Raw genomic sequence first — 12,370 nt, 5'->3', positions numbered from 1 at the left:
TGTGCTTGAGTCCTGGGCCTGAAACCACTTTCTAACCCAGAGGAAAGAGTGCCATCAAGGTGAGCCAAGTCCATAAGGAAAGTTAGCATTTTCCGATTTATTAAAACTAGCTAGTCAACTGAAAAACCCGAACAATTCAGAATGAATTTTTCAGAGAAACCACATCTTCGAAAGTGTTCTACCACTTCAGGTGGACATTACTCAACAGGCCTTGGTACCTTGTACCTTGGGGGAGGGGGAAAGAGGAGGTTCCAATGATTTTCTCCACTGTTGTCCCCCGAGGCACAGAAAATATGACTACTGTGATACGTTAAATGTACCTGCTGCAATAAATGTTGTACTGTCGGGGCAGTAACATCAATTACTGAATATTTTTTTTGGGGGGGGGGGGGGGGGGGTGTTGGCTGGGGGAAGAAAAAGACAGCAACTTCTCTGATTAATTCTACCCAGAAAATCACAATTGAGGCGCGTCACCACTTTGGACATCAGCGGGCCTCGTATTTCCAGAACAATTCCAATTAAGTACTTAATGCAACAACCTCAAGTTCTTCCAAATATCCCTTTTTAAGATGGATGCCACGTAGCTATGTAAAGCTGTTAATTGGTAGGTCACAATTTCCCAATCAATTTTGCTATGTCAACGGTCACAATACAGTTGCAGGCTCTGACCACCGGGTGACACCATGAGGCATGTTTCTAAAGTCTCTCCCCAACTCTGTCACCATATTGAACATTTTTTTTAAAAACCTTCTATTTATCAATTGGCAGTGGGCAACAGGCAATTTACTTAACGCACAAAGTTCCTTGCTTTCCCCTCAAATATATACCGAGCAAAATCCCAGAATTCCTACCCAAACTCGCATCCAACATAATGCAAAGATAACCACTGTAGGGTGTGACCGTTAATTCAACCATACAAACTTGCAATACTGATTATAAAAAAAAACAGGGGCAGTGGAAACCAGACATCTGTGACAATTCAGAGTATCAATAGTAAAACATTAAAAATCACCAAAGCCTTGACCTTGAAGAATTATTTGTTGAAAGAACATGGATACTTTATTATGTTGCAAACATTTCAAAAGGGCAAGTTTAAAAAAAAATTCTAAAGCACTTAGAAAATCTTGAACTTCCTGAGATTCGACTGCTTCTGGGCAATGAGCATGTCAAGATCGCCCTCTATTGACCAGTGATACATCAGGACAAGAGCAACATAACTTTAAAAACAAGGACGGCTGCATCTTAATCTTTATGAAATAATAACAGATAAAACAAAGTTCACCCACTTCATGGCTAAACTTGCTAGTTTTATTAAATTCGACTAGGAGGACTCTCACCTTGGGCACATTCATGCTGTGGAGTCACAAAGTTATAGGTTCAAGCCCCACTCCAGGACACAATATAGGCCGACACTCCAGTGCAGTCGTGAGGGAGTGCTGCCCGACAGATGAGGCATTAAAGCCTGTTCCCAAGGTTCAGGTGGATGTTCAAGATCCCACAGCACTGCCTGAAGAACAGGAAGTTTTCCTCACGTACCAGCCAACATTCCTCCTTCAACCAACACGGGAAAAAGAAACATCAACTGTTTGTTTACCTCAATGCTGTCCATGGGATGTTACTTTGGCAGCCGCTGTGTTTGCCCACACGCAGTCATTGCATTTAAAATGAAACGTATTGTGTGAAGCGCATCAAGATGCCCAAATGCTTTGTCAGCCTTTACTTCTGTAGCTTTGATGTGATCTCCAATTTAGGAAATAAATATTTCTTGGTATAACACCATATAAACATGCAGGTAAGATAGCAACATCCTGAAATATTTATAGCTAACATTCGAAATATATCTCTTGTAATTAATCACAACTAAATCCTTAAAATGTAGTATCTTCAACATGGACGCGGAAGCTGAAGGCCAGAGGAGAGGTAAGTGTCGCTGTCCTTGAGATCAAGGCAGCATTTGACTGTAATGGCACCAAGTCCGAGCAAAACTGAGTCAAGGAGAAAACTCTCCATTGGCTGAAGTCGTATCCGCTACAAAGGAACATGGTCATGTTTATGGGAAGTCAATCATCACAGCCCCAGGACATCACTGCAGGAGTTCTTCAGGGAGACTTCTTTGGTTTAACCATCTTCAGTTGCTTCATCTACGACTTCATCATAAGGGCAGGAGCAAGGCTGTCTACAGATGACTCCACTGTGTTCAGCTCCATTCACAGCTCCTCCGATAACAAAATAGCCATGTCAGCCTACACTAGGACCTGGATAACATTGAGGCTTGGGTTGACAAGTGGCAGGTAACATTCACGCCACATAAGTGCCGGGCAATGACCACCTCCAACTGGAAAAGTGTAAAGAATCTTACACCACCAGGTTATAGTCCAACAATTTTATTTTCAAATAAAATTGTTGGACTATAACCTGGTGTTGTAAGATTCTTTACATTTGTCAACCCCAATCCATCACCAGCATCTCCACATCATGGCAACTGGAAAAAAACCAACCACCTCCTCCTAATCTTCAACAGAATCACCAGAGTCCCCCATCATCAACAACTTGGAGGTCACCACTGATCAAAAGCTTAACTGGACCAGCCATACTAACACTGTGGCTAAAAGAGCAGCTCACAGGCTGGGTACTCCAACAAGTGGCTCACCTTCTGACCCTCAAAGCCTCTCCACCATCTAGAAGGCTCAAGTGATTGTGCGATGGAAGACTCACCACGTGCCTGGATGGGCTCAGCTGCAACAAATAAAAATGATCCCTTTGAAAGTAGAGAATACTAAGAATCAAAGAATGGTTACGGCACAGGAGGCGGCCATTTGGCCCATCAAGCCTGCGCTGGCTCTTTGCAAGAGCAATCCAGCTAGTCCCACTCCCTCGCTCTTTCCCTGTAGCCCCGCAAATTTTTCTCCTTCAGGTACCTATCGAATTCCTTTTTGAAAGCCACAATTGACCCTGCTTCCACCACCCTTTCAGGCAGTGCATTCCAGATCCTAACCAATCGCTGCGTAAAGAAGTTTTTCCTCCTGTTGCCATTGGTTCCTTTGCCAATCAACTTAAACCTGTGTCCACTGGTTCGCGACCCTTCCACCAGTGGGAACAGTTTTTCTTTATTTACTCTGTCTAGACCCTTCATGATTTTGAACACTTCCATCAAATCTCCTCTCAACCTTCTCTGTTCTAAGGAGAACAATCCCAGCTTCTCCAGTCTATCCACATAACTGAGGTCCCTCATCCCTGGAACCATTCTAGTAAATCTCTTCTGCACCCTCTCTAAGGCCTTCACATCTTTCCTAAAGTGCAGTGCCCAGAATTGGACACAATACTCCAATTGTGGCTGAACTAGTGTTTTATAAAGGTTCAACATAACATCCTCACTTTTGTACTCTATGCCTCTATTTATAAAGTTCAGGATCCCATATGCTTTCTTAACCACTTTCTCAACCTGCCCTGCCACCTACGACCTGTGTACACATACCCCCAGGTCTCTCTGTTCCTGCACCCCCTTTAAAGCTGTACCCTTCAGTTTATATTGCCTCTCCTTGTTCTTCCTACCAAAATGTATCACCTCACTTCTAAGCGTTAAATTTCATCCGCCACGTGTCCGCCCATTCCACCAGCCTATCTATGTCCTGTTGAAGTCTATCACTATCCTTCTCACTGTTTACTAAACTTCCAAGTTTTGTGTCACCTGCAAATTTTGAAATTGTGCCCTGTGCACCCAAGTCATTAATATACATCAAGAAAAGCAGTGGTCCTAGTACCGACCTCTGGGGAACACCACTGCGCACCTTCCTCCAGTCTGAAAAATGGCCGTTCACCACTACCCTCTGTTTCCTATCACTTAGCCAATTTCATATCCATGTTGCCACTGCCCCTTTTATTCCATTGACTTCAATTTTATTGACAAGCCTATTATATGGCACTTTATCAAACATCTTATGGATGAATGAAGAATGTGGAACACACTGCCACATGGAGTGGTTGAAGCAGATAGCACTGACGTAGTTAATGGAGGCTTGATGCATACATGAGGGAGAAAGGACTAGTGATACAGGGGTAGGGTGGGCAGAAGTAATGGGAGGAAGCTAGTGTGGAGTATAAACATGGACACAGACCAGTTGGGCCAAATAGCCTATTTCTGTGCAGTAGGTTCTATGCAATTCTATGAAAGCACACACTGTATGCTGTATTAAGTCACTTACAAATCGGGGACAAGGTGGTGCATTGAGCTAGACAGCGGCACTTTAAACTCTGGGTTCAGCATTCAAATTTAGTCCAAATGATTCAGTCCAAAAGAACCAGAGGTGAGAGTCACTGGAGAGATCGGGAGTGCACTGCCTGGAAGCACAAAATGTACACTGGTTCTACTGTGGACAGGCACACCACTAGTTCATGCCTGCAATGCTCCACTGGGTTTCTGCTAATAGCCAGTAGCTCATGAATAGAGGCTATATGCTTCTCCATAGGGAAATTTCCATCTCTGCCTCCACTCACTTTGGATGTGTACTCATTATTTAACATATCAATATACTATGGGAAAAAAAAACACTTAAACCAAATGGCTTCATCTTGTGCCAATACACTTCTTGTGCAATATTCTTAATTCACTTAGAATTGCCACCGCCAGTGTCAAATCTATCACCACCCACACTGCACCCTAGTGTTATATAGCACAATCCCTAACAGGGTAGTGGTTATGTTACTGGACTAATAATCCATAGAATGTGAGTTCAAATCCCACCATAGCAATTTGAGAATTTGAATTCAATTTTTTAAAAATCTGGAAATAAAAAAACTGGGATCAGTAAGTGACCATGAAGCTGTCAGATTGACGTAAAAATTCAACAGGTTCACTGATGTCCTTTAGGGAAGGAAACCTGCCATCCTTTCCTGGTCTGGCCTATATGTGGCTCCAGTCCCACACCAATGTGTTATGTGGTTGACCCTTAACTGCCCTCTGAAGTGGCCAAGTCTGTTGGGTTAAGAGAGAGAACGAGGAAAAAGGTAAGAGACACTCATCCACAATATCTCCACTCTGGAGTTAGCTGCCTGTGCTGTGGAAGTGCAGTTATGTAATTTTAGAATCATAGAAAGGTATGGCACAGGAGGCGGCCATTTGGCTCATGGTGTGCATGCTGGCCGAAAAAGAGCTATCCAGCTTAATCCCACTTTCCAGCACTTAGTCCATAGCCTTCTAGGTCACGGCACTTCAGATGCACATCCAAGTACTTTTTAAATGAATTCAGGGTTTCAACCTCTACCACCCTTTCAAGCAGTGAGTTCCAGACCCCTCTGGGTGAAAAAAATTCTCCTCAGCTCACCACCACCTTCTCAAGGGCAATTAGGAATGGGCAATAAATGTTGGCCTTGCCAGCGATGCCCATGAACGAATGAAAAAATTATTACCTCACACTTCCCTGGATTGAATTCCATTTGCCACTTTTCTGCCCTCCTGACAATCAACACGGCCAATTTTTGTATCATCTGCAAACTTTTTGATCAAGCCCCACATTCAAGTCCAAATCATTAATATATACCACAAAAAGCAAGGGACCCCACTGGAAACAGCCTTCCAGTCACAAAAACACCCGTCGACCATTACCCTTTGCTGCCTGCCACTGAGCCAATTTTGGATCCAACCAGCCACTTTCCCTTGGATCCCATGGGCTTTTACTTTTTTGACCAGTCTGCCATGTGGGACCTTGTCAAAAGCCTTTCTAAAATCCATGTACACTACATCAAATATGTTATCCTCATCGATCCTCCTTGTTACCCGCTCAAAAAATTCAATCAAGTTAGTCAGACACAACCTTCCTGTAACAAATCCATGTTGACTATCCTTGATTAACCTGTGCCTTTCTAAATGATGATTTATGCTGTCCCTCAGAATCGATTCCAATAATTTGCCCACAATCGAGATTAGACTGACTGGCCTATAATTACTTGGTCTATTGCTTTCTCCCTTTTTGAACAACGGTATAACATTTGCAATCCTCCAATTCTCCGGCATCACGCCTGTAGCCAGAGACGATTGGAAAATGATGGTCCGAGCCTTCAATATTTCCTACCTTGCTTCTCAGTGTGGGAAACATTTAATCCGGGCCTGGCGATTTATCTACTTTCAAAAATGCTAAACCCCTTAATACTTCTTCTTTCACTATATTTATCCCATCCAATATTTCACTCCTCAACTACAATTTCTGCATCGTGCCCCTCTTTTGTGAGGACAGATGCAAAGTATTCATTAAGAACCACACTCACATGTTCCGCCTCCACACACAAGTTACCTTTTTGGTCTCAAATTGGCCAAGTTTAATACTGCCATAAGGCAGAGTAACTGCAACACTTACTCAACACCAATTGTCTGTGATGCTGCAGCATCTGGTTCAAAAAGGTCAATAGAGATGCACTGAGCAGTAAGCAAGAATACAATATGTTTAGATGGAGGCTTTACCCTGACCGTATCAATTCAGAGAAATGATACTTGCTTTCATACAGAAAAAAAAACTTCTTTCCCCTGCATTCCTGAGGAATAGCACACATAGGAATCATTCCGGCACAAATGAATTATGTTCAGATTAAAAAATATTTACCCTTAGGAACCGGCTTTCCCAACCGTCCTATCCCAGCAGAAGCCCCTTGCTATCATCCCAATAAAAATGCTTTCTTCCCCATTGGAGGAGAGGCAAAGACTAAGTCCATAGGGGTGGCTCCCTTCTCTTATCAATGTGAGTGAGAACAAACCCAACAAGATAAAATAGGTGAAGTGTTAAATGATTGAGGGAAGACACAACTTTGGTGCACTGGGGCTGCTCAAGTTTAATTTCAGTGCAAAACTAAAACCACTTCACACAGATGCTGAACTTGGGAGTGTAAAATTGTATGCCAAGGCCCAAACTGATTCTGAAGCAAAAGCAAACTCCCTCCTCCAGGGAGTCTCACTCAGTTTGCCTCCAGTGTCAGGTCAGGCCCCGATGTTGGATCAGGCTGTATTTACAATGCAACGGAAGAGTTGGTGCAAAGCCAGAGCTCTGCACATTAATGCGGGTGAAGTGTGAACACATCCTGTCCGATGCCCGTTGTACATCCAGTATCCTAGAGGATTATGAAACCAGTATGGCAGATACATTTGAAAATTTTGGTGACTTAGGGCTAATAAATTTCCCGGATCTAATGATATATACCCCAGGACATTGGAAGAGATCAAGAAGGAAATGCATAGGCCATTAGGCTATCGTCATAGAGGAATCGGGGACATTGCTTCAGTTTTGCAAAACTGGAACAAGAAATGGAGCACATGTATTCAAAAAAGTGACAAAATGACCCATGCAATGACAGGCTATCAATCCAATATCACTAACAGAGGCAGGCTGGAGGAGCATCATAGAGCAGTAACTTAATCACATGGATTTTGAAGAGGTTGATACTGCTGAAAAACTACCTGGACATTTTTTTTTGGAAAAAAACAGGTTATAGATTAAATAGATAAAGGCACTCCCTTTAATAGCTTATTTCTGAGTTCCTGAAAGCTTTTGGCCAAATTGTACAAGAAAAATTGAATTATACTGAAAACATGTAGATGGGACTGGATTATATCGAGTCTACAGCACAAACAGGTCATTCATCCCAACTGGTCTATGTCGCCGTTTATGCTCCACACGAGCCTCCTTGTTCCCGACTTCATCTAACCCTATCAGGATATCCTTCTATTCCTTTCTCCCTCATGAGTGTATCTAGCTTCCCTTTAAATGCATCAACTAGTCCTTGTGGTAGCAAGTTCCACATTCTCATCACTCTCTGGGTAAAGAAGTTTCTCCTGAATTCCCTATTAGATTAGATTAGTGACTATCTTATATTTATGACCTCGAGTTTTGGTCTCCCCCGCAAGTGGAAATATTTTCCCTACATCTACCCTATCAAACCCTTTCACTTTCTTAAAGACCTTTATCGGGTCACCCCTCTTTCTTAGGATTAAAAAAACACTGCTGAAAAATGATTGAACAGTAGCAATGAGGTGCAACTTCAAACTGGAGACAGGTGTTACATGGAGCTGAACAAGGATCAGAGCTTGGATCCCTATTGTTTCTGATCTACATAAATGACCTGGATACCCAAAAGTAAATGCAAGCTCGTCAGATTTGCTGACACTGCAAAAACAAAGGGAGAGAACAGCACACACAATGCATGCAACAAAAGATGTACCAAAGGATTTATCAGTTTTGTAATTGCGCAGACACATCACAAATGAAATATAACATCTGTAAAATATTACACACCAGAAAAATGGGATAATTATACCAAAAATGAAACTGAATTAGTCCAGAGAGATTTAGAAAGGGAGCTCGGATTAAATGTAAACATATTAATGCCCAATGTGGGAAAGGTTTAAAAAAAAGTAAATATATAGGCTTCAAATGCTATAGTCAGTTTTGGTCAGCATTCCACAAAAAATACACTTGCAAAATATAATCAGAGAATGTGTAGAAAAGAACAAGTGATCCTAAGTGGAAAGGCGGTGAACTGCAAGAGCAAATTAGAACAGGTTAAGCTCTACAGTCGGGAACAGTGATGGGCAAGGACTGAAATCATTAATAGTATGTAAAATAGGAGAGATATGGTAACTCTGGGTCATTACTCAACTAGAAAAGGAGAGTAGGAAGAGAGAACATAAATGGAAAGGAGTGAAGAGTAAACTTGGATCACATAGTAAGAAGAAATTCTTTTAAAAAAGTGATAATTGTTTGGGATAATCTCCCACACAAATCCACAATTAAATGCCATGACAGGAGAGATCTCATTGGCTGTGAAGCACTTCGGGATCTCCTAATGTCATGAAAGGTGCTGTCTAAATGCCATATTTGCCTACAACAGTCATTCCAGAAATGGTTGTATAAGGCACAAATGTCAGCTTCTTCAATGGGTGGAATGTACTTTGCCTGTTAGGAGTTTCTTTGAGTCTCAAATCTACACATCCATCTTTTAGAATTAATTTTTGCCTTCATATTATTGTAACCGCAATCCAAAATTTACTTCAAATGGAGGCCACTTGGGAATGTCAAAGATCTCAAAATTGAAATTTCAAACTTCCTGTTTGAAATTGAACGGATTACAAATCAATACTTAACAGGTAGTGTAGTGGTTATGTTACTGGACAAACAAATCCCACCATAGCAAGTTGTAGAACTAAATTAGGTTTAGTTGTGTGTTAGTACCAGAAAAATGACCAAGAAAGCTGCCAGATTCTTGGAAAAACCCAACTGGTTCATTAATGCCATTCAGAAAAGGGAACCTACCACCATGATCTGGGCTGGCCTACATTTCATGCTAGTCCACACTACATGGTTGATTCTTAATACCTTCTGAATTGATATGGAAACCTTGACTGTGAATGTACAGTAACTGTCAGAATAATGTCCAGCTTCAAATTTATGTGGCAACGGGAGAAAACTGGTCTGTGAGACAAGGGGTTAAGCAGTTCTTGTATCGACCACTGGATATTTTGCAAATAGATTTTTTACTTTATATTAGAAATTCCATCAGTTCACAAAGCTGTGAAAGACCACAAACAACAGCTAACCCCCAAAAATATGAAGCGCGGCAGAGTAACGCACACATCCTTTGAGGATACTCTATTTAAAGGGAGTTAATTTTTGAATATAAAATCCTGTTACCATGCATGTGACTCAAAGCAGTTTAGCAACAAAACAATTAACTGCTTAAAAATTAATGAAATGATTTGACCTTCTTACAAGGGTAGTGTAGTTAAGGTATTGGACTCTCAACCCAGGGGTCATGAGCTCAAATCCCACCATGGCAAGTTGGTGATTTGTAGGCTAGTGCCCTAAAACACATGTCCATGAAAAGCTGCTGGATTCTTGCAGTTCACAAATGCCCTTCAGGGAAGGGAACCTGTCCTACCTGGGTCTACATGTGACTCCAGTCTCACTATCTGGTTAACTTAATGCCCTCTGAAGTGGCCCAGCAAGCCACTCAATGATTAGAAGACAGCCCACCACCACCTTTTCAGAGCAACTCAAGATGGGTGTTAAATGAAGCCATGCCAAGAACAAAAAATAAGGAAAAGCTCCCACTGCCAAAGACAATCCATAATTGGGTGCAACTGTGGTCATAATATGGAATGCAAAGATGTCCACCGTAGAGAATAGTTCCCAATGAACAATATCAGAGTTAGGCCAGTAACACGATATCCCCACCATCACAGAAGCCAGTCTTCGGCCAATTCGATTCACTCCACGTGATATCAAGAAACGGCTGAGTGCACTGGATACAGCAAAGGCTATGGGCCCCGACAACATCCCAGCTGTAGTGCTGAAGACTTGTGCTCCAGAACTAGCTGCGCCTCGAGCCAAGCTGTTCCAGTGCAGCTACAACACTGGCATCTACCCGACAATGTGGAAAATTGCCCAGGTATGTCCTGTCCACAAAAAGCAGGACAAATCCAATCCGGCCAATTACCGCCCCATCAGTCTACTCTCAATCATCAGCAAAGTGATGGAAGGTGTCATCGACAATGCTATCAAGCGGCACTTACTCACCAATAACCTGCTCACCGATGCTCAGTTTGGGTTCCGCCAGGACCACTCGGCTCCAGACCTCATTACAGCGTTGGTCCAAACAGGGACAAAAGAGCTGAATTCCAGAGGTGAGGTGAGAGTGACTGCCCTTGACATCAAGGCAGCATTTGACCGAGTGTGGCACCAAGTAAAATTGAAGTCCATGGGAATCAGGGGGAAAACTCTCCAGTGGCTGGAGTCATACCTAGCACAAAGGAAGATGGTAATGGTTGTTGGAGGCCAATCATCTCAGCCCCAGGACATTGCTGCAGGAGTTCCTCAGGGCAGTGTCCTCGGCCCAACCATCTTCAGCTGCTTCATCAATGACCTTCCCTCCATCATAAGGTCAGAAATGGGGATGTTCGCTGATGATTGCACAGTGTTCAGATCCATTCGCAACCCCTCAAATAATGAAGCAGTCCGAGCCCGCATGCAGCAAGACCTGGACAACATCCAGGCTTGGGCTCATAAGTGGCAAGTAACATTCGCGCCAGATAAGTGCCAGGCAATGACCATCTCCAATAAGAGAGAGTCTAACCACCTCCCCCTGACATTCAACGGCATTACCATCACCGAATCCCCCACCATCAACATCCTGGGGGTCACCATTGACCAGAAACTTAACTGGACCAGCCACATAAATACTGTGGCTACGAGAGCAGGTCAGAGGCTGGGTATTCTGCGGCGAGTGACTCACCTCCTGACTCCCCAAAGCCTTTCCACCATCTACAAGGCACAAGTCAGGAGTGTGATGGAATACTCTCCACTTGCTTGGATGAGTGCAGCTCCAACACTCAAGAAGCTCAACACCATCCAAGATAAAGCAGCCCGCTTGATTGGCACCCCATCCACCACACTAAACATTCACTCCCTTCACCACCGGCGCACTGTGGCTGCAGTGTGCACCATCCACAGGATGCACTGCAGCAACTCGCCAAGGCTTCTTCGACAGCACCTCCCAAACCCGCGACCTCTACCACCTAGAAGGACAAGAGCAGCAGGCACATGGGAACAACACCACCTGCACGTTCCCCTCCAAGTCACACACCATCCCGACTTGGAAATATATCGCCGTTCCTTCATTGTCGCTGGGTCAAAATCCTGGAACTCCCTTCCTAACAGCACTGTGGGAGAACCGTCACCACACGGACTGCAGCGGTTCAAGAAGGCGGCTCACCACCACCTTCTCGAGGGCAATTAGGGATGGGCAATAAATGCTGGCCTCGCCAGCGACGCCCACATCCCGCGAACGAATAAAAAAAAAACAAAGTACGTCTGCTTCATGAAGATGACTTAAAGGTTCAACTGTACTGCTTTCCAGAAAACAAATTCCAGTTTAAGTCCAAAGCAGACCAGGACATTCAGCATTTAGCTGCATTTAAGTCTTAACCAACAGCAGTGGTCATGGGAAAACAGAAAACATAATATAAATAAAATCCCACAATCTCATAATTAAAGTCAAATTGGAGTTATCCAGCCATTATAAACCAGCAGCCTTGGTTACAAATGATTGGAAATACACAATACCACCCTCAAAGCACCAGTTTAAGAAAGAATTCCAAGTAACAGTAACAAATTAGATTTACTCAGCCCATTCCATACACTCATTCAAGTTATTAGGTGAAATCGGAATTTGTAAAATCACCCTCCTCCCCATGCATATACAGACAGAGGAAGTTGCTACAGTGCGGCAACGTAAGAGTCACTTACTAGGCTGCATAAGCGAATGAAACCGGACATCTACAACTGGCTGTCAAATTCCTGAAGTGAAGCACCCTGTTAGCATTCATTCAAGA

The 12,370-nt window shown here is 43.1% G+C and overlaps 1 protein-coding gene across 6 annotated transcripts in view; it reads right to left on the bottom strand.

The window, feature by feature from the left end:
• LOC137334877 (CCR4-NOT transcription complex subunit 4-like) overlaps positions 1-12,370 on the bottom strand; it is a 124,480-nt gene that overhangs the window by 85,638 nt on the left and 26,472 nt on the right. The window contains exon 2 of one of the 6 annotated variants that reach the window (XM_067999926.1): positions 2,651-2,736. The exons of the other annotated variants lie outside the window; for them this stretch is intronic. The gene's annotated coding sequence lies outside the window, so the exon portion shown is untranslated. The remainder of the gene's footprint in view (positions 1-2,650; positions 2,737-12,370) is intronic. 6 annotated transcript variants of the gene reach the window in all.

The sequence above is a fragment of the Heptranchias perlo genome, chromosome 18 (genome assembly GCF_035084215.1).
Source record: "Heptranchias perlo isolate sHepPer1 chromosome 18, sHepPer1.hap1, whole genome shotgun sequence".
NCBI classification, from domain to species: domain Eukaryota; kingdom Metazoa; phylum Chordata; class Chondrichthyes; order Hexanchiformes; family Hexanchidae; genus Heptranchias; species Heptranchias perlo.
The sequence above is the reverse complement of the archived record's forward strand: the minus strand, read 5'-3'. Positions and strand labels throughout refer to the sequence as shown.